Source organism: Leptopilina boulardi, unplaced genomic scaffold, assembly GCF_019393585.1.
Source record: "Leptopilina boulardi isolate dan_hultmark-lab unplaced genomic scaffold, ZJU_Lbou_2.1 LbouV2_216, whole genome shotgun sequence".
Lineage (NCBI taxonomy): Eukaryota > Metazoa > Arthropoda > Insecta > Hymenoptera > Figitidae > Leptopilina > Leptopilina boulardi.
In genome coordinates this window covers 4314753-4339264 of record NW_026137770.1, presented here as the reverse complement: position 1 = coordinate 4339264, position 24512 = coordinate 4314753, and the positions used below count along the sequence as shown (strand labels likewise).

Sequence of the window (24512 nt, the reverse complement as noted above, 5' to 3'; positions counted from 1 at the left end):
GACTCAAATAAATAGTTTGGTTGCTTAAATACCAACATAACTTTTTTTGTTAGCCCAACCAAATTTTGGTTGCTCTGACTAAACATTTTTCTCAGTGTTTCTCAGACATTAAATCTCCGACAGCATACATTATCTTATCAAACTAATATCTCAAAAAATTATATCAAAATGTTTTCGAGGTCGCTGATTACAAATATGAAGTTAGATTTTAAAAATTCAAAATGGCGGAATCAATATGAAGGACAACATAATTAAAGTTAATCGTTGTTACTCGGGGGTTTTCGGGGCTGCTGAATTCGAATCTGATGTTATATTTTCAAAATTCAAAATGGCGGATCTAATATGGCGAACGACAAAAATAAAAAAATGATCGGATTCGCTTGAAACTCGTTATTTGGGAGTTTTAAAGGTCGCTGAATTCGAATCTGATGTAAGTTTTTCAAAATCAAATATGTCGAACGACAAAATTAAAGTTTATCGGATTTTATTATTTGCTTAACATTTCTGTTTAAAAAAAAATAAAAACCAAAAAAAAATTTTTTAAATCTAAAAATACAAATAATAAGGAGTGTAAAATCCACCGGCACACCTCCACGTTGTACACTCGGATTGTAGATAACTGTTAAACTATTTACTAGCTAATTGCGTGGGTGGAATTTTATAGTTATTTTTTATTTAATATTTACATTATTGATTTTCGCCATATTTCATCCACTGTTTTTAATTTCTAAAATCTAAATTTGAATTTAAATGACACTGAAAAAATTTGAATAATAAGATTTAAGTAAATTTAATTGATGTTTAATTTTTCTGTCCGCCATATGGATTTGCCATTTTGAGTTTTGAAAAACTAATATCAGATTCCTAATCAGCAACCTTGAAAACTTCTGAGTAACGTGTTTTAAACAAAAACTGACGCATTTAGAAAAATATGTCAGACATATTGAAAACGCTGTTTTGAATTTTGAAAAACTAACAACAAATTCATAATCAGCGACCTCAGAAACTTAAGTTCACTTAGTTTAAAAAATTTTGATGGTAAAAGAGTTTCTGAACATTTTGGACCCATGTTTAAAATTTTGCTCCTCACGGCGAAGGGGTTAAATTACGTAACGCTTCATTGTGGAGAGGGGATCATGCTATTTGGATGTACAATTAGGGCTCATTCATTAATTACGTAAAGACGATTTTGGCTAATTTTGACTCTCCCTACCACCATAAGATTTTTCGGATCCCCCTCCGCTTTCTTATGTAAGTTTTTAACAATATTAATGTAATTAAAACAAGTGGGGTGTCCTTTATGTTCATTTTATGAACATTTTGCTTCCTCATTATATGATACAAAAAATTTAAAAAAAATGATACAAAAAATTAACATGTACAAGTTCTTGTACGAGAACTTGTTCACATAAAAAATAGCAATCATTTCTTTTTATTAGTTCTTCATTAATTCTTTTAATTTAAATCAAATACAGTCGACTCTCGATAAATTGAATCTCAAGGGTATTAAAAAAAAGTTCAAATTATTGAGAGTTTTATTTATCGAAAGTTTTAATTATCGAGAGAGAAGACAGGTAAAATTCAAATTAACAAGAAATTGACTAATAATAAATTTATTTTGCATGGTGTACAAAGAAATCAGTTTTTTTTGTTTCAATGCACTCCAATGTGCACACGGAGAAAAATTATTTTGTAACGATTACAGGACTGGTACAGTATTGCTCGGACGAAATGCCATAAACATTAAAAATTAAATAAAAGTATATATTAATAAATACAGGTTTAGAAGTGGAAAAACATATGAGCGTAGCCTTATTCATTACAGATCAGTCTTGTAAAATAAGGAAGACCTGGCATGGCTCTGGCGACGCTTGCGACTGCGCGGAGCGAGCGTGCCATTCACAGACAGTTCTGTAATTTTTGCAGCTCCAAACATTAATTCGTTCGGAAGCAAAAAAAATATATATATTCTCTACGAATTTACTCACGTATAACCGGTTTCATAGTCACCTTCGTTCGAGTATTGTTTTCACTCACACTGCACACACATATATATTTTCAATACGCTCGCTTGTATATATAATCCTAACCTAAACTAACACAGTATTAATACGCACGCACTATTACAACCGCGATACAAAGTATATTTCGAACTGCTCTTATATACTAACTTCAGAAATTCTTTTGCGCTTGTGAGAAACTTTATAAATAATCAAAACTTTATTTATTTAACAAAAATTAACCTTTCACTGTTATTATCTTTCTTATGATTACCAAGGTCAATTTTCATATATATATAACAGGGATATAAAAATGAATAACAGTCTATAAATTTGTTGTCAAAAATTTTATTAGACGCGATCAGCTCGTGACGTCACGACACGTTACTGCTCATAGCGCTACAAGCCTACTACAAGCCAGTTCTCTAATCGTTTCAAGTCTAAACAACACTGGTTGCAAAACGAAAAATCGGATCTCGATTACAGGAGCGCTTATGACAATTTACAGATACGTTCTGTAATTTAAGCAGGTCTATTTTTAAAAATATTAGAACTGCTTTTTGTAACCATCACAAAACTGGTCACTTCGTCCGAGCAGTACGGTGCAGTTCTGTAATCGTTACAGAATAAATTTTCTCTGTGTATTTCATTATAGAAAACACAAAATTTCGTTGAAATTAACGTTTCCAAAATTGTAGAACATATAATTAGGCAAGACCTTTCGTCAACTTTAAATAAAAAAAAATGATAAGTAAACATAATAAAACTAATGCTAATGTGGTACAACTGTAAAATAAAAATTTCATTTTAAATAAATTTCAACAACATGTTAAAAACACAATTTTTTAGGTTCAACTTTTTCCAAGGTTTAAAGAATTTTTTTTAAAAATATGTGTTAAAACAAATTAAATACAATTTTATAAAATCGCAATTAATTATATAATAATTAATAATACTTACAGAAAGTTTAAGATAAAGACATGTCAAAAACCTAACCGTAAAAGTACAACCTTTTTAAATGTTTAAATTGATTATTTCAAATAAAAACATTTTTAAAGGAATTTAAAACAATTCCTCAAAATCGTCAACATTTAATATTATTACTTTTGGATTTACCGTCAAATATATATTTCTTATGAAGTAGAATCCTTTTAATCCTGGTGAGAATCACTTATTCAAAACATTTGTATTTGCATTGTAAAATGCCAACAAAATTTTATTTTAAACTGATTTTAATATTAAATAATTATGTAAATGCTACAAAACATAAAAATTTTGCGGTTTTTATATTTATAATTTTATTTTCAGATACACTTGCTGAATTGGAAAAACGTATAGCTACAAAACGAGCACGTTTCAACTCAAATTATTTAGATTCGTCTTCATCTGACGCAATAAATGAAGTCCAAAGCAAGGCTGATGTAAGCTTTTAATAACTTTATTCAAAAACTCAAATCGGTTAAACATTAAAATGAAAAAATAAAAATTATGTACAAAAATTTTTAATTTCTTGACAGAAAAAGAAATATGACAATAGACATACAGAAATAAAGAAACTAATAGTTGCTAAACAGGCTGAATTACAATCAAAACGGAAGCAAACTGACGAGACTGAAGAGCTTTTACTTGACTCAAAAAAACGGAAACCTGGAAAACAAATTAAATCTTCAGGCCTCAATACAATGAAAACTATTACTTCACCGATTTTAAAACCTATTTTTGCCACGCCAACTGAATCTCGCATTTCCTTTACTACTGTTGCTTTAGTACACCAAGTTAATTCGGAAAATGTAGAACACTTAAAAGAAAAGGATCATAAATCTACCCCTGGCGGATCTCGAAATCGGAATGTACGCTGAATTTGTTGTACATTCGTTACACATTGGTTATACATTTAGTTGGAGTGAAAATTGTGTTGAAACTGAGTGGAAACTGTGGAAAAGTGTAATTGAATTGAATAATAAAAGTATTTAGTGACAGATTTGTGCTGTATTTGTGATAAATTAACGTGTTATTATTAAATAAATAAAGTTTACCGTCGGAATAGCTCAGTTGGTTGGTGCTCCAGGCAGTAGTACCGAGAGTGTTGTGAGGTGAGACACATTTTTGGAGCTCCCTCAAATTGTTGATATTTATGTGATAATTATTGAGGCCCTTCGAGGGCACGCTTATTCTTTTTAAATTGATACCAACCCAGAGTACAGTGTTTATGTTAAAAAAGTGTAGTTCTTATCCAATTTATGGTGTTCGTTACTGAAATTTCATCGTGCACGTGGGCCGGCGGCCCTCACCTTTTATAATTCAATATGGCGAATATTGTACCCGGCAAACAGGATAGCCACAAGCGGCTTATAAAAAGCTATGGTACACTTCAAAAATTGCTGGAAAAACCCATGCATGAATTAACACATCCATCTGTTTATAATAAATTATTTCAGGAGAGTAACAACAATAATGGAAAAAATATTCCAAATTTTAATAATAGAAAGAGAAAGGAGACGGAAATGAATGACATTGTATCTACCGATGATACAACAGTAAATATTACCGACACACCAGAAGCCTCTGATAAATGGATTCAGCCTAACAATTCGAAACGACACCGCAAGGTAGAGCCAATAACACATAAACAAATCCATATGTCAAACTCCTACCAAGTTTTTGCTGGAAATGCCCATAGACAGGATAAAGAGAACATGGACTGTGATCAACCTTCTGATCAAACACAAAATAATGTACATAACCAAAGGAAGAAAAAGGTATCAATGCCACCTATTCACACAATTAACACAAATTTTAAACAAATTCGTTCTCTGATTATTTCTAACAACATAAATAATGAAAATATTAATTTTAGATTAAAGGAAATTGACGCATCGTCTATAACCATTTTTACTGACAATGTTGAAAACTTCAACGCTATTATTACTCTTCTGAAAAATAAAAAAATTAGTTATTATACGTACACTCCCAAACACCTCAAACCAAAAACATTAGTACTTCTGGGAATCAAAGGTAACTTCGACGCAATTGAAGTACAAGATGAAATACAAAAATTAGGAATACATGATATTAAACTTATAAAAGTAACTAAATACCATTTCGATAAAAATAATACAGACAGATATCACTTCTTAGTGCAATTAACCCCTGAAAGTAAAGTGTCATCATTAACCAAAGAAAGACTTTTACTCCATCAAAGAATTCGATGGGACTCACTCAAGAAAAAAAGTGTTTTTCAGTGCAAAAATTGTCAAAGAATTGGACACGCGAGTAGCAATTGTTCTCTAGGATATCGTTGTGTTAGATGTGCGGGAAATCATGGTCCCAAAAAGTGCCCAATGTTGGAAACCGACAGTGTAACAAAACTAAAGTGTGTGAATTGTGGATCGGATGATCACCCCGCATCATATAATGGTTGCCCTTATTTAAAATATCACAGAAATCTTTTAAACATGGCCCAAAACAACAGACACAAACCATCAGTGCCCCCGCGAAAGTTGCCGGACAGTTATATCAGAGGCGGATTTACCTATGCACAGGCTGCTCATACTGTCAAAGAAGTCACGGAACCCGCTCCTGCTTTCCAACAATCATATAAAAAAAACACTTCTGACCAACAATATGTGTTCAACACAAACACTCGGAATATCCCACAATTACAAGGCCCTGAAAACATATTAGATTTCTTTAGCGAATTAAAGAGAGACATTTTAGACACATTTAACAAAGAATTAAAAAGTATTAAAGAGCAAATAATAATCAACACCAATAACATAAACTCACTTAGCAATAACATGGGAATAGAATGGAGTTAAACCACACTAACCTAAAAATTATTTCTATTAATGTAAACTCAATAGTATCCCTTCAACGACGTAATGAACTTTTAATATTTATTAGTAGAAATAATCCTGACATAGTGCTCCTTAACGAAACAAAATTAAAACCATTCCACAACATTGAATTTAAAAACTATAACTTTATAAGAACAGACAGACTAACAAACAAAGGAGGTGGCACCGCAATCCTCACAAGAAGATCCCTCGATTATGAAATAATTTCGAACCCTTCATCCATCAATAACACCCTACTTGAATTCACAATTATCAAAATAAAACTAAAAAATGGATCTAACTTATACATTATAAGTTCCTATGCCACAAATGACAATAGAGACATCTTCATAGCCGAACTTAATTCACTCTGCGAAAAACTCAAATTTTTCTTACCAGAAAATTATTACCTACTTATTGGGGATCTTAACGCAAGACACAATAATTGGGGGGATAAAAACTTCAATCAACGAGGATTATACCTTGATAACTGGCTCAACACAACGGGCATAAAATACAAAGCGACACTAACGTCACCATCAACACCAACGTTTAGTAGTGCCTCTTTCTTGGATATCTGCATAAATGATCATAGAATTGAATTTATCAACCTGATAAATAATAAATTAAAAACCTTAAATTATGATAGTGATCACCGTGCCATATTGATAGAAATCAAATTGGATGAGCCTCCTCCTCTAATTTTATTAACTAACCCTAAACTTTACAAAGCCACGGATTGGATCAAATACCAAAAAACTATCACAAAAAACATCAAGGAATTAATTCCACATACCAGAAATCTCACAATACCCGAAATCGACACCCATATAACAACTTTAAACGATATAATCTTAGATGCCCTTAACTCCACAGTTCCAACAAGGAAACCCACAGATAATATGTCAAGATATTTAAATAAAAAAATAATACAATTACACAAACAAAAATCTTCTCTATTAACCAAACTACATAAACTTCAAAGATATAATGTGATAACTAACCCGTCAGAAATTACCCAACTCAAAGAAAACATCAAAAATCTAAATATCAAATTAAAATACCAGTATTTCAAATCCACCAACCAATCCTGGGAAAACCTATTTAAAAAAAATCAACATACACAATCCCGAAGATTTTTTCCCGATCATAAACAAAATATTTCGAAAACGCACTCCCATAAAAATCAATGACCTGCACATCGATCCAGGATCACAACTGTTCCAAAAAGCAAATATTAACTCAAAAGATCTATCGACAATAAATAATAAAGTGGTTATTTCTGACATTATCAACAAATTAGACATAATAGGTGCACACTATGAAACTATAAATTCACCAAAATACCTCAACACAAACACAAGACTGAAAGAATTGGTTGACAGAACAGCAGAACTAATTCACATTGAACGGGAAAATATACGAAGAAATGAAGAAACAATTGTCACATTTTCTGAAGAAAAATCAGCACTCAATCAGGACAATTACTTCACAAACACAGAAAAACTTGCAAAAATATTTAAATATTTACCAAGGAAAACATCATTTGGAATTGACAACATCCCTCCAATCGCTCTAAAATATCTCCCTTTCCGAATGGTGCAACAATATACAATACTCTATAACAATGCATTAAACCACCGATATTTCCCAGATATGTGGAAAATGGCAAAAATCATGCCCATTCCAAAAAAAGTTAAAAAACACACCGATCCAGCAGATTTCTGCCCAGTCAGCCTTACTACAAGTGCCAGCAAAGCATATGAAATTATAATCAACACCTCCATCACAAAATTCTGCAACTCCAACAACATCATACCGGACAACCAATTTGGATTCCGCAAAAAGCACTCAACAATACATGCCTGTAATAAATTACTATCAGACGTCAATCATCATTTGCATAATAAAGAACTAGTCGGAGCAATTCTCATCGACTTAGAAAAGGCGTTCGATACAGTGTGGCTAAACGGAGTAATTTACAAATTACACAAAAAGAAATTCCCCATACACCTTATTCACCTTATTGACGACATGATACACAATAGAAAATTTACTACCACAAATGGAACATCAAACTCTCAACGAATATTCAACATAATTGAAGGAGTGCCACAAGGCACAGTCAACTCGCCTATATTATTCAACATCCTCACAAGTGATATGCACAACTTATTCGGACCAAACACCAACAATGACACTTATTCCATCACATATACAGACGACAAAATTTTATATGTCGCCGGAAAAAAAGTAAAGGACATCCAAGAAACATTACAATCACTCACGGACAAAATTAACAATTATTACAAAGTATGGAATCTCCGAATTAATCCAAATAAGTGCGAAACAATCCTTTTCAGATGTCCGAATCCAATATGTTTAAAAAGTAATATGAGAGCCTCACAAAACTTCCAAATCACCGCAAAACACCCAGAATCTGGAATAATTATAAATATTCCACACAGAACAACAGTTAAATACCTCGGTATGCACATCGACCAACTTATAAGATTAGACCACCACACTATTACTCAATTAAATAAAGCAAAAGAAACTTTTAAAAAATAAGGTAACATTTTTTCCAAAAGCATATTGCAAAAAGAGTAGAAGTGATTTGTTACTTGCTTTTAATAAGACCCATAGCAACATTCGCTGCACAAGTCACATGGAATACTAGCGCCTCATTAATGGAAGCCCTTAGATTCTTCGAAAGAACATGTCTGCGGGCATGTCTATCCATGTATCGATCGCAACAAAGCGATTATCGAAAACACCACAGCAATTTTGAATTATACAACACAGCAAACATCCCTCGAATTGACAACTTCGTTATCTTACTCACCAGAAAATTTTATGAAAAAATAACCAAAATAGACAACGCTTACATCAATAAATCTTCAGCTACTCCTCGTAACTGGACTCAGCAAATGAAAACAGGATACATGGCTCCACAATGTTTTATACAACTAGATCAACTTGGATATATTCAAAATACCAACAACATTCCCATCATCTACCACTGGTCTCGCCACAGAAAAAATAAAAAATTACCATCTACACTCGAAGAATTTAACAATTCTAATAATCACGTATATAATAAAACCATCCCTTTCCGTGACTTTAACAATCGAGACAGACTAAATAAAAATTATTGGTGGCTACCAGAAGACAATATCCATTTGGCCGACATCAGACGAAGATCAAAAAGGAAAAAAATTTTAGTCGAGGACGACTATATTGAAATATTCCATCCAGAAATTCAATAGTGCTTTATTTTTTTTTTCAAAATCATCTTCTCAAAAAAGTGACTTCTTAAAAAGTGTTTATTTGACAATTGAGGGGCTGATAGTAAAAATGGTTTAAAATAACATTGTGAGCAAAAGTGGGATAAGTGACTTGGGAGCAAAAACGGGTTAAAATGATTCGTGTAATTTATTGATAAATTCATTATATTATCGATTAAAAAATATTAACAATAGGAAGAAATGCATATTTTATTATAATTAATATTTTTTAATCGATAATATAATGAATTTATCAATAAATTACACGAATCATTTTAACCCGTTTTTGCTCCCAAGTCACTTATCCCACTTTTGCTCCCAATGTTATTTTAAACCATTTTTACTATCAGCCCCTCAATTAATGTGTATCAAAAATGAGGTTTTTTTTTATTGTTAAATTTTTAATTTTTTTTTATATTTTATTCCCATTCCATTTGAAAGTGTATCAACGAGAGTTTTATAAGTGACTTACTCCTTTTTTCTCTCAATCGAAATAGTCATAATATAAAGTGACACAGTGATAAAATGTACATAAACATTATTAGAGACTATTAATACTTTAAAACAAAAAAATAATTTAAAGACTTGATCCGAGTCAAGCTTATGTGCTTGCAAGAATCAATATCTTATATGTTAGAGACCAAGGTTCTTTTTGTATATTGTTTATACCTGTATAATTCTCAATGTATTCCTAATAAATAAACAAACTATTAAACAAAAAAAAAAGTTGGTGCTCCAGGCTTTGCGGGTTGAGCGAACGAGGTTCGCGCCCCCCGTCAGCCGGGGATTTTTCCGACACGTGAGCTATTCTGAGCGGGAGGTTTGACGTCTAGGTGCGACGGTATGCATTGTCGATTAATTGTCCGATGTATACCGCCGAAACTAGACAGTCGATAAACCGGTTGTACTCAGAAGAGGTTTTTCTACAGTTTCCCTCTTCTCTGGCGAGAAAACCCAATGACGGGTGGTTCAGGCAAAATGTGTGTACTCCTATCTTCGAAAGTCGCACTGTAGGCGCATTAGGTTAAAAAAAAGTTTGTGGAATGGTTATGCTTCATCCATAAAAAGTATTTCTCGGGGACTCTTGTCGAGTGCGTAATATGCCAATAAGGCAGGAGTATAAATGAAAAAAAAAAAGGTTAAAGTGTAAAATATTCGCGTAAGTGAGTTTGACAGGCTAGGAAATTTTCTAGTGACATCCAAATTGATAGTCGATAAAGAAGTTGAGCTGCCGACTTTGCACGGTAGGTGGCAGCATACATACTTTCTCCTTTTTAAAAATTCTTTTTTTCAATTTTAAATAGAAAAATTAATTAATAAGTTATATAGTTTCTATGTTGTCATTTTTTTTAACAATTGAATTTTTGAAGATTGTTTAATGAGATAAATTAAACTTGTATAATCGATGCAAATTGTTGTTTTTTAATTAAATTCAATTAAATTAATTTATAATCATAATTTTAATAAAGAAAACTTTTTTTATCTTTCTTTATTTTATTATTATTTATTTTTAATATAAATGTAATTAAAAGAAAAGATTTATTTAAAAGTATTTTAAAAACAACAATTTGCATCGATTATACAAGTTTAATTTATCTCATTAAACAATCTTCAAAAATTCAATTGTTAAAAAAAATGACAACATAGAAACTATATAACTTATTAATTAATTAATTTTTCTATTTACAATTGAAAAAGAGAATTTTTAAAAAGGAGAAAGTATGAATGCTGCCACCTACCGTGCAAAGTCGGCGGCTCAACTTCTTTATCGACTATCAATTTGGATGTCACTAGAAAATTCCCTAGCCTCTCAAAGTCACTTTACCCGAACTTTTTAATTTTACACTTTAAGCTTTGTTTATTTAATAATAACACGTTAATTTATCACAAATACAGCACAAATCTATCACTAAATACTTTTATTATTCAATTCAATTACACTTTTCCACAGTTTCCACTCAGTTTCTACACAATTTTCACTCCAACTAAATGTTTAACCAATGTGTAACGAATGTACAACGAATTCAGCGTACATTCCGATTTCAAGATCCGCCAGAGACTACTTCAAACAACAGTCACTTGCTTTCAAAAACAGTCAAATTATCTGAAGAACGAACAGAAACCATATCACCAACGCTTTCATTATCTACATCTCCCAAAATGGCTAAACCACATACTGCAACTTCGAATTCCAAAATAAATGGCAAAATTTTGAATTCGGAAAATGAGGAGAACGTTAACGTAAATGACCATCAATTCACTTCGAGCAATTCAAGCATCTATCAGTTGACTCAGTCTTCACATTCAAAACAGACTTCAAGAGAACGATCGGAATTTTATGATTCACAAATATATTTTGACGGCGATTTACCTGTCACATCTGCAGATTCAATTATTTTACAGTCAGAATATCAGATTTGTAATAATCATCACTGTATTTTAAGAATATTAAAAGCCGAGAAAACAGTTGAAAATTTAACAAAGTTATTAGGAAATCAATTGAAAATTGTAGATGAAGAAAGAATAGAATTACGACTCGAAAAAGAAAAAAATGACGAACTCCACGCTAAAATTGAAAACCGCTTTGAAGAATTTCAAGGTTTGATTATAAAATGCTTTATTTGTCCAGTACTTTATTTTTATTTAATATTTTAATAGTTATAGTTAATTAAAAAGTTCTTTTAATCTGTTTGTTTACAAATAAATTTGGGAATTTTCAGAACCCTTTGCACGTTGTGTTTCTCTTTTCTAAATATTAAAAGTGTTTAAAACTTTAAAATAAAATTGCAAGAATAATTCATTTTAATTTTTATTAAAAATATACGAAAATTCAGGAATTAGTCAACCAAGTCCGTATGCTTCTTCAGGAGTTTTGCGTTCTTCTGATGATCATGTAAGTTTATTATAAATATAATTTTACATTGATAATTTCCATGCGAAAATTAGTTCTAATAACAACAAATGATATTTTTATATTTTTTGCAGAAAAGAAACATATCAAACCAAAGAAAATCGTGCAGGACACGTTAAATTAAACGCCATTAGGTAATAAAGAGAATACTCATACAAGTTGTAACTTCATAGTCAGTATTTGTGAGAATATAAATTTTATAAGTTTAATATTTTTTTTTATCTTTTGCAGGTGACGAGTCAATGGCAAAAGAAGATGTCAATGATTTTGATAATTATCTTTCAAGCGAAAGTGATTAATATATTTACACATTGTAATTATAATTATAGTAAAAAATAAAAATTTTATTTCTATAATTAATGTTAATTTTCTTATAGGCCTCAGTGGACTGAAAAAAAATTATTTCTGCGCAGTGAGAGGTAATTTAATTTTTATCGAATAAATATAATTATTTATTTGATATTAGTTAAATAATCTTTTATTTGTTTCAAATAATTCTTTTTCAGTGTACTGATAATTTAATAACACTTTCAAAAATTCCCGCCAAACGATACCAGTGCCCTAAATAGTATAACCCCCACAGCAGTTAATCTTTACTAAAAATTTCATAAAGATTTCCTTGAAATCTTGGGGATATTTAATTGCAAAGTTTAATAAAAATTCCATAAAGATTTAAATGTCCCACTAAAATAAATGTTTGGCGTAAAAGTTGACTAAAAATTTAAATGAAATTTTCAGGAAATGTTCGTCGCGAAAATTAAGTAAAAATTTAAAAAAAAACAGTTTTATTTTAATTGATAGTGGTTGCATGGTGGTGAATAAATGCATTCGTGATAGGATAAATAAGATAGATACAAAGATTCTGCTTCTTCTTGGTTCCAAATTAGTTGAAAAACTTTTTTTGTTTGTGGGATAGTTTTCAAATCTGCAGGAATTATTTTATCGTGAAATGCAATATCTTTTTCGGTAATCGCGAACATTTTAACTTTGTCTGAGGTATAAAAGCACCTTTAATATGATTTCATGTCAGATATTTTGTAATAATTTTTTATTCAAGAATCGAAAAAAGATTTGATGTATGATTTGATATAGGAAAATTTCTGGTTAAGGATTGAGCAAGAAATTGAAGGAAAAAATGTGACTAGAAAAAATTGTAGGATTTCACATAGGAATTTACATAATTTATAACCAAAGAATACGTTTATAAGAACTTACATTGAATCCCACTTCAAATCATGTCTCAATTTCCTATATGATTTTTCAAAAGATCCTATATTATAGTTTCTTACATGACACATAGGATTTTATGTGGATTTTAATATATGAATTTATGTGAGATCCTATATAAGATCCTACATGAGAATTTTCATTAGGATAAAGTGTACAATGACAACCTGTCATTGGAATAATGAATGTTTTATTGCGAATATACTGGATGAAATGGTAAAAAGTGTGTGAAAAAATGTATAATTAAAAATAAGTGATGATTCAAATGTTTATGTTTGTTATTTGTTGTCAATGATAGTTATTCAATTAATTAAATATACTAAAATATTCATTATTATAATGTGTTTTTATTGTCGGTACACAAGCATACAGTTGTTGAGTTACTATATATGTATATTACCATTTTATTGAAAAAAGTTGTTTTAATACATCGATCTATTTTTTTAAAACTTTTTCACTTACACATTTGATACTCAAGAGTTTAAGAGTTTCAATTCGGTTATAACTCAGTTTACCTAATCCGACAGGGTAATGTCTCTGATGGATAATTATTATGAGTAATAATTCATTATTTTGAAGTTTTCCTTGTTAGATATTTTTAATAATTTGTAACATCGTACATCATTTTTTGCTAATTATATGTGAGTTATAGGTTTTGTATTTTATTTTATTTTATCTTATTTATTACATTTTTATGTCTTTCAAAACGATGTAAATACGCTTTAAACTAACAGCATAGAATGTCAAGTTTAAGGGAATTTTGGGTATGGGAGTTATTTGTAAACACCATGTGATAATTTTAAGGTTAAGTACAACAAATCAAATACAACAACTTGTACTTTATCCAATTAATAATTAGATAAATAAAATTTAATTCATTTATAAAATCCACATTTTTGAAAGATACTGTTTAACAACAAAAAATATACAGTGATAAATTTGAGATATAGATAGTGTCAATAAGTTAATGAATCAATAAAGAAGGTTATTATGTGCACATTATTTTAGAAAATGATTAGTCAAATTATATAAAATATTTGTATTTTGTGATCTTTTTTAAAATTTGACGCATCTTGCTTACGTCCGGTGTGACTCGCGGTGGGGATACTCTCGTTCATTACAGTTGTACCTAACCGTTCGTTACATTTGTACGTTCAGTATTATGGGTGTTCGTTATTATGGAGCCCGACTGTAATGCGAATTTTACAAATAAGTTTGTTGGGAAAAATAAAATAAATTTACAAATTTTTTAGAAAATTAAATACATATTGGCATTTCAACAATATATAATTTATTTAATTATAAACGGGGTATAAAACCGATTATATAGATCGGACGGTGAAGCGCCTTGGCTTGCGATCACTGAGGTTAAGCACAGCTGAGTACGACCAGTACTTGGATGGGTGACCGCTTCGGTGCTCGCTGTAGCCCTGGTGTTTTCACTGCGATCGAGATATATCTAGCGAGAGATTTGTCGTCGAGAATATGTTTGTGTATTTGGATGACTACTTAAGGAAGTTCTCTCCCTCCAACGTCAGTCAAATCAATGCCCATTTAAGTTTTCATTTGTATCACGTAGTACTAGCTCAACGCTTGGCAACGTTGGATTATATTTCCCCCGTTCCGTTTCTTGTCGTCTGCTATTGTTTGATTTATTTTCGTTAAATAATAATAATAATAATTTATTATTTTAAAAATCTTAATTTTTTATAAGCAAATTCAAATTATTATTCATTATTATGAATCTTTGAAGAATATACTATTATATGTATATACTACTTATATTACTTTCAAATTTCGCGCTTTTTCTATACCTAACCTACAAGACGCAACGTTGCCAAGCGTTGTGCTAAGTAATTTCTGATTGTCAAAATACGGTGTTTTTTTAGACAAAATAATTAATTGTGAGTCTCCTAAGCCAGGTATGATCAATTTTATTAAAAGTAAGTGAACATTGGCTATTAAACTTTATGTATATAAAGTTCCAGTAATATCTTTTCGTCAGATTTTTCACAATTTGAGATTTCAGACCAAAAAATTCAATTTCCTATAAGAACCCGTGTTAAATGTGAAAAGAGAAAATTATTTATATCTTTTGTCAAAATCCACCTAGACCTCTAAAAATTTAACTACATCTTCTTTAAACCATTATCTATCAGTTTATCAAGTTTGATAATTAACTCTTCGTCATTTCTGTTTGCGAGAGAACTTCCTTAAATGTACATTTATAACTTGACAGTCAATAAACCGGCTGTATTCAGTAGAGGTTTGCCGTTACTCTGATCCAGAAAGGGTCAGGGAAATGCGAATACTTCTAATAAAAGTTGACTACGGACCGCGGTTTGGGGTTTTCAGAACTGAGGTTAAAGATAGGGGATACAGAGCGTAAAATACTTAAAAATGTGTACGCAGAAAATCTAAATAAAAAATAAAAAAAAAATTAAACGGGGTATACCCTTTTGTATTAATATTAATACTTGGATAAATCACAGTTTCTTGATATGATCTACAAGTTTTGAACGTTCAAATGAACGTCTGGTAAAACATATTTAACTAGGATCTCTGCGCTTTTGTTGCAACACTTCTGGTAGTTCTTCAATAGTCTAAAATAAAAGTTAAATCACATATAATTAAATTTAAAAGAAATATATATATATAGGAAAAAAGTGGAAGGTTCAATTAATTATTCTACCTCAACATGGATGAAGAAGCTTCTTTCATGGAAGGTCTCCAATGACTTCCGGCTTAACGTGATTTGACATTAACGCTTCACAACAAATTAGGTAACAGCAACAATTGTTGCTGTTAATTAATTATTATTTTTTTCTAGAGGTCTGCATCTCCGTCCATAAATAGATATCTCTCCTTCATCAATTGGAATTCAAATCTGTATACAATGGAAGTGTTGGACTTCGCATTTTATTTCAGTGAAATATGAAAGACAAACTTATTAATTCTACTTTCTTTTCTAATACAGAGATGTTTTAGATTTTTTTTATGATTATTCAATGTTCGAGAATGATTAATAGAACATTTTACATTTTTTCTTCGGAGATATTACATTTTATAAAACAGATATGAGTCGGCTGAGGGCTTATTTGAAAGAGAACGATTCAAGCTTTAATTTCTGATAATAGCAAAGTTTTTATCACGTCAGAATTTTGCCCTTCGATGTTTCAAAAAGTGTCAAAAAAACGGCATTTTGAATGGTTTCAGCCCTAATCTTCTTAAAAACCTTACGTGATGGAGCATTTCGGACATCAGATTCATGTTCAGCGCAAAAACTTCCTTCGTAAACACCTAGTCGCATTTATTTTACCGTATTGATCCAGACTTGTATGTTATTTGCATGAAAAAAGGAGACATTTTTTAAAAATTATTATAATTGTTAATATAACTTTTAATTTTTGAGAATCATTTATTATTTATAAATTCAGAGAATAAAAAATATATAACCAATACAAGACATTTGGTTATACATGCACTTTCGAAAATGATGTCCAGTTTTTAAGCAATTGAAACAATTATTTTTGCCAGCCCTTATGCAATTATTTTCTCCTTTACTGCGACTAGTCCTACTCCAGTGTCCAAAGATGTCTGAAAGACGTCTTTTTGAACGTTTTTTAGGCCATAGACATTCTTCAACGTTCCGATATCCGCGGTCAAAAAAGACTTCTTTTAGATATTCCTGTTCCCACTGAGGCTCTACTTTCAGTGACTTTACCAACCGAGTGTGATCCCAGCAAATGAAAATATTAATTCAGTAGAATTGAAACGAATACACTCTGGGCGTCAGTGAATCTCGTTTAGCGACAAATTCGAATTGGAGCTACGTGGCAAATTCTTCTGAATTCGACAAAGCTGTGTTCAACTTCCAAACTCTCTATTCGTATCAATTCAATGAACAAACTATTGAGCTTTAATCTTTTTCAATTCGTCAGCACAAATTCAATAGACGAGTTGGTCAGTTTGTTTGAATTCACAACCGATGAAAAGTCATTGGTACGAATTGAATTGAATATACAAAGGACTTCACTGAATCTTTCTTAGCGACAAATACGAATTGGACCTTGCCAAAAAAGTTAATTCATTTCATTTCATCTGAATTAGTTTTTTTTTTTACTGGAATGTCACGACTGACATATATCTTTAGACAAACGTAAACACAGTCAAACAATTACATATAAACAAAATCATCACATCACAGGACAGAACCAAACTTTGATATTGGTAGACACAAATAAGGCTCCACGTCAAGCTACAAAAGAAAAATATTAATATAAATAATATTATACAAGAATTGACCCGGTATTGCGAAGGCACTAAGAAATAAGAAGTCTTCCAGTCCTACTGAGTAAGTGGGAATCCCATCAGATTACATATGCCAGAAAGCACTTCCCTTGCTGACTTCTAACCCTCGATTTATTTACGTCAGTGACCGCAGTGATCGTAAAATTAAACGAGAGCTTCCGCTCTCAAATATTTACGACAAAAAAACTTTTTAGAATAATCATTTCTACAATCGATATGATACATGGATTGTCCTTATCGATAAATAATTTTACAGCAAATCAAATTAAAAAGAAATGAATTGTTTAAACATTTAAAAATATGTTGAAAATTATAAATGCATAAAATGAAGATAGTTGAAAGAAGAAAGCAAAAAACTAAATAATTTTAGCTGAATTTAATAAAAAGTAGCTTGTAAAACAATTTAAATTAAAAAATTTAAATTACCTGAATTAGTAGTCAATTACGTTTAAATTTTAATTAGTTAAATCTGAAATTATGAAAAAAAATTGTTTAAACAATTGAAACATAATTTTAAAAAATCGGACAAGTGCGAGTTACACTCGCACTGAAATCGAGGGTTCCGTATTCAAAGCGAAATTATTTTGTATAAAAACAAATGTTTAAAAAATATGTGTTGTATGTCTCTAATAATGTAAGTAATATAAAAATGAACAATTTTGTAAAATAAATTTAAGAAAATTGTTCCTCTTCGTACCACTTACATTAATTATTTGACATACAACATATATTTTTTAAGAGGAACAATTTTCTTAATTTTTTTTTACAAAATTGTTCCTTTTTGTATCACTTACATTATTAGACATACAGCACATATTTTTTAAACATTTGTTTTTATACAAAATAAGTTCGCTTCGAGTACGGAACCATCGATTGTCCGATTTTTTTTATTTTGCAGTTGTCACGACTAAAGAAATAAAATCAAGGAAAAAGTCCACTTTTTTCACTTTTTATCATGTTCTATAATCTATACATAAAAATACGTGTAAATAATAAATTTGAAGCCCTTTAGATAAAATTTTTTTGTTATTGGGAGAAAATTCATGATTTTTTCTAAAATTATCAGTTTTTTCTTGATAGCACCAGAAAAATCAACTCCAATAATCCTCGCTATATTTTTTTGTAATCTACACGTAAAAATACGTCAAAATATATAAATTTGAATCACGTTAGATAAACTTTTTATATTTTTTGCGGAAAAATACATTTTTTTCTTAAAATTATCATTTTTCTTTAAAAATTTGATAAAAATTGATCATCAACTCCAATCGTGCATACATTTTTTCCCTGTATTTTTCATGCAAAAATACATTTAAACAGCAAATATGAACAGTCTGGGTTGAATATTGTGTGCGTTAGGGAGATTAAACCATTTTTTTTCGAAATTTTTTATTTTTCCTTGACAACGCTATGTAAATTGATCCAAATCAAGTTCGCTATATTTTTCCTGTAATTTTCACGTAAAAATACGTAAGTGACAACGCTATGATAATTAACTCCAATCATGCTCGCTATATTTTTTTTTTGTAATCTACACGTAAAAATACGTCAAAATATATAAATCTGAATTCCTTTATATAAAATTTTGTTCGTTTTTGGTGAAAAAATACATTTTTTTTTCTAAAATTGTCATTTTTTCTTGAAAAATTAAAAAAAAGTTAATCATCAACTCCAATCGTGACCGGTTTTTTTCCCTATATTTTTCACGTAAAAATACATTTGTATACTAAATATGAACTGTCTGGGTTAAATATTGTGTCCGCTAGGGAGATTAAACGCTTTTTTCCGAAATTCATGGTTTTTCCTTGACAACGCTATTTAAATTAATCCGAATCATGTTCGCTATATTTTTCCTATATTTTCACGTGAAAATACATAAGTGTACCAAATTTGAGCTCTCTATGTCAAAAGATGTGGCTGCTAGAGAGGGGGTACATAGTCTTTTTTTCTTTAAAATTCATGGTTTTTCCTTGACATCGCTATGATAATCAATTCCAATCAGGTTCGCTGTATTTTTCCTGTAATCTACACGCAAAAATACATATGTGTACCAAATTTCAGCCCTCCAGATAAATTCGTGTGGCCGCTAGGAGGGGGGTACACGATTTCAAAAAAACCGATATTAAGGGTACTTTCACACTATCTCATGCATGCACTGTGCATGCATGCAGAAACATTTGGCCGGTCACACTTCAACGAAATCTAGTGAATGTTTAGTAACTTTTTAGTTACAATCGAAATTTTTGGAAAATTACTAGAAAGTTACTAAACATTCACTAGATTTCGTTGAAGTGTGACTGACCAAATGTTTCTGCATGCATGCACATTTGTGCGCGAAATTTAAAAATTGTACATAATTTTTTATCTTTTTATATAATTAGAACATAAGGTGAGGTTAAAGATGTGGTATAGAGAGCGTAAAAACCTTAAAAAGGTGTACGCAGGAAATCTAAATAAAAAAAAATATATATAATTAGAACATTTGGAAATTCGATCTATTGGTAATTCGTACTTTTATAAATTTAATCCTTTGATAATTCAAACTAATATTTTAGAAATTCGATCTGTTTGTAATTCGAATTTTTAAAAAAATTCGATATTTTGCTAATTTAGGCATTATATATAACAAAATGGCAAAATTAAAATCAATAGCATATGTGACAAAAATCTTTTCTTAATTTATAGAAATATTTTTTATAGAAAAAAAATGTATAATACTTTTCACTATCCAATTTTTAAAGCAAACTAATGCATATCCGCACATTAACATTATACAGTGATACTTGTAAAAGAAACCGTAGAAGCGTAGATATTTGAACATTGGAGGTTCCCTGTCGCTTTGCACAATTACATCCAATTCAACCAATTTAGATCAATTAGTGTTAACTAGCTCAATTGGCAGATCAACTAGTAGGACTTACTGAGGCAAAGTCGACATATACTTCCCAGGCCGTAGTAATGACGACGAAGCGATGCGTGTATACATGTATATATATGGGTGATTCTACAGAAAAAGGGCACTTTAGAAAAAATATATTTTTAAAATATTAACTACAAATTCGATTTTTTTCAATTTTTATTCATTTGCATGAATTTAAGTTATTTTTAAAGTGTTCATACTATGAAATTATTTTCAATTTTTTGTTTTAAAGCATTTTTCATTTGACGGTATAATTTTATATTTCTTTCATTCATGAAGTAATTAGATGAAATAAAAAGTTTACAAATAACTTCTAAATGAAAATAACATATATATATATATATACATTAAATCCATATTTCAGTTAATTTATATACTACTGAAATTATAATTAACAAAAGATTTCAAAAGAACACGTAGATTTAATTGCAGTTATACATTTCATCTTTTACATACTAGATTTAGAAATAAAAACTTAATTTCCATTACGATTCAAAGTCGTAACATGAAGAGTCATTAAAAATTTTTTTTCTGCAATTACTATTATTGCTAATTTTATATAGTTTTAAATATTCATAATTGAAAAATGATGAAGCCGATCTTGACCAATTGGTGACCTCAATCGATTTTTTATTAATTTGAGTTTTAAAAATGACCTCTTACTAGTACAATTTGTGGTCATAAGAACGTACGTTTCTTTTTTATCAGAATACAAACATTCGGAAAAACTTGTTGCATGTCTTTTTCAATTATCAATTTGTAGGTTTTAACCTCGAAACATGTACTCACTTTTTTTGTCATCGGTGCCGATATCTATAATATACTTTTCAATTAATCTTCTAAATTGTACAAGTTGAAGCATTAAATCTTTTTGCAGGTCTTCTTTATTATACATTTTATTGACTTCAGATATAATGTTCTTTATTTAAGTCCACAGCACACAGAAAAAACTGAACTCAGAATGAGCAGTGTAGGCGGCTCATTTTGATGTGCAACAAAAATGAACCAGGTTGGTGGCGCCATTGTCTATGTCGTTGATCATTGGCTCATTTTGATCTGTCAACAAAAATGAGACTAGGTTTTTTCTTTACAATGAATGTGATACTTTAGACCCGGCTGAAAAAACTTGTACAAGAAAATGTACAAGTTCTTGTACATGTTCATTAATGAACTTGTACATTTTCTTGTACATGTTCGAGTAATGTTCTTGAACAAGTTCAGCATCCGGAATTGAGACATGTTCTTGTACCAGAACTTGTACAAGATCTTGGATAAGAAAATATACTTGTACAAGAAAATGTACATGTTCTTGTACATATTTTTTGTGCAGGTTTCATGTACAAGTACTTTTACATGAACACGTTTATGTTCTTGTACAAGAACATTTGTTTAAAAATGTTTTTGAAAAAAATTTGAAATTTTAATAAGTTATAATTATTAAGAATCTTCACTTATGCATGCTAAAAATTATTGCGCAGCTGTAAAGGCTTAAAAAAACTACTGCGCAGCCTTTAAAGTTTTTAATTTTTAATTTAAAAGACATAAGTGAACATGTACAAGAACATGTTCCACATCTGGTACAAGAAAATGTAATGAAACCTGCACAAAAAAATATGTACAAGAATATGTACATTTTCTTGTACAAGTATATTTTCTTGTCCAGGATCTTGTACAAGTTCTGGTACAAGAACATGTCTCAATTCCGGATGCTGAACTTGTTCAAGAACATTACTCGAACATGTACAAGAAAATGTACAAGTTCATTAATGAACATGTACAAGAACTTGTTCATTTTCTTGTACAAGTTTTTTCAGCCGGGGAGATGGGGAAGTGTTAGTAGAATATCAGGCTTCTCGGAGAAAAAAGAATTGTCGTAGTTACTAAAAATTAAGTCCACACAACAATTCCGGATTGTCAATACCCAGATAGCACGTAAGCTGGCAGCAACCTTGCGGCAAGCGTGCCGCGCAATATTGCCAACCTTGCATGGCAAGTTTGCCGCAAGCTTCAAATGTCCCACCTAACCCAAGCTTGTATGGTAAGCTTGCCGAAAGATTGCAGTGTAAGGTTACTGCAAGATTGCACAGTAAGATTATCGCAAGATTGCTCCGTAAGCTTGCACGGTAAGCTTGTCGCAAGGTTGGTGCAAGGTTGCCATATAACCTTACCAATCAGCACAGAAGGTTGCAGCAAACTTGCAGCAAGCTTGCGGAATATAACAAAAAATTTTTTGGGGGGAGGAAATTTATTTTTGTACATACATTGAGCACCAGTTTCTGGGAGGTCAAAAAAATTTACTGCGCAGCCGTAAGTGCTTATGATTGCAAGTGCGCATAGTCCTCATTTTCAATGCAAACCTCTCTGCTGATTGGGCAAGGTTATTTGTCAACCTTGCGACAAGCTTATCGTGCAATCTTGCGATAATTTTACTGTGCAATCTTGCAGTAACCTTACACTGCCATCTTTCGGCAAGTTTACCATGCAAGCTTGGGTTAGGTGGGACATTTGAAACTTGCTGCAAGCTTGCGGCAAACTTGACATGCAAGATTGACAATATTGATATAAATATCAAAACTAAATTGTTAAATCGGCAATACAATTTGTTTTATTAATAAAGCTTTGATCCGTCTAATACAATTTGTTCAGTTTCTTCGCCTTCTAAAATAATCGATAGCAGATTTCCGTAGGTCGTATCACCAGTTTCATTTGCATTTCAGTTGAAATTTGTTGGTAAATAATATTTAATACATTTTGTATTTTTTAAGGTGAGGTTATGTTTAAAAGAAACCAAGTATAACTTACCGATAAACGATTAATGTAACACCGAATGTAATTAATTTTACAGGAATTAATTTATTTTAAGTTAGTTAAAAAAAAATTGTGAAAAATAAAAACAAAAAATTGCGTGTTTTTATTCAAAAATTATTAAGAATATATCAAACTAATATATTAAAATATAAAAAATATTCAAAAGCAATACATTCAATTAATTTGAGCTCGAAAAAATGCTCGGGTCTATGGGACCCATGGTGCCAGTTAAGGATTAAAACTATATCACTAAGAGGTTTGTTTTTCCGGGCATTTTTTTAATTATCTATCAATATTTAGCTATAATAGAAATATTTTTTCATTTGGAAAAAATATAAAATCAGTAAAACTTATTTTTTAATTGCTCGAAAAAAATGTCAGTATCTAAAAATAGTTTTGAGTCAGGGGTGATCTTACTTTTATGACTTTAAGAATTTTTTTCTGATCAAAGTAATTAAGTAATGATTAATTATAATTAATATATTAAATTATTATATATTATAAATAATTAATTAATTATTTAATATAGTATTTTCATAAAACATAAATAAATAAAGTTCAATATTTATATATATGTAATTTGGAGATTTTTTTTTAAATACTTTACTCTGATATGCGATACATGTTTTATTAATCAATGAAAAACTTCTTTAAAGCGGGAAACTGGTGTAAAATTTTTTTTTTTGCTTTAAAAATTAGTTTACTATCTGTAGAATATGATCTTAAATTACTATTCTATAATTAAATGTATGAATGTCTATAGTATACATATTATTTAATTATTATTTATTAATTGTCATTAGCAAGTACCATAAGCAAATGATAGTAAATTTTCGTTTTATAGTGCAATAGTTATTTTCGAATACATAACGTCTTCAAGGCAATAGTTAAAACACTACTTTTTTGTATCGGATACTTTAAACATGTTCTTTTCAAAACGTCTTTTTTCACCACATTAAGTGTATTTGTGTATTTTAACGATAAAAATTTTATTTTTTGATTTTTGTTGAGATTTGAGACCAGTATAGGCTGCACGGCGCAAAACCAAAGATCTAACTTTAAACGCCATAATCAGGTGAAATTTTATTTTATTCATATAAATTGTAAATTATCGTTGAGGGAGAGTGTTGGAGATACAATGATATTTATACATTTATTTATTTATTTAATGAACCAACGGGCTTATAGCCCTATAGAGATACAGAGATAGTG

General features: G+C 30.2%; 1 long non-coding RNA gene across 1 annotated transcript; it reads right to left on the bottom strand.

Annotated features, from left to right (window-relative positions):
• Positions 1–15424: 15424 nt before the first annotated feature.
• On the bottom strand, positions 15425–17620 carry LOC127279431 (uncharacterized). Its single transcript, XR_007842637.1, has 3 exons — positions 16502–17620; positions 15954–16148; positions 15425–15864 (listed from the first exon to the last, which is right to left on the bottom strand). It is a non-coding gene; the product is annotated as an uncharacterized LOC127279431 (long non-coding RNA).
• Positions 17621–24512: the final 6892 nt, after the last annotated feature.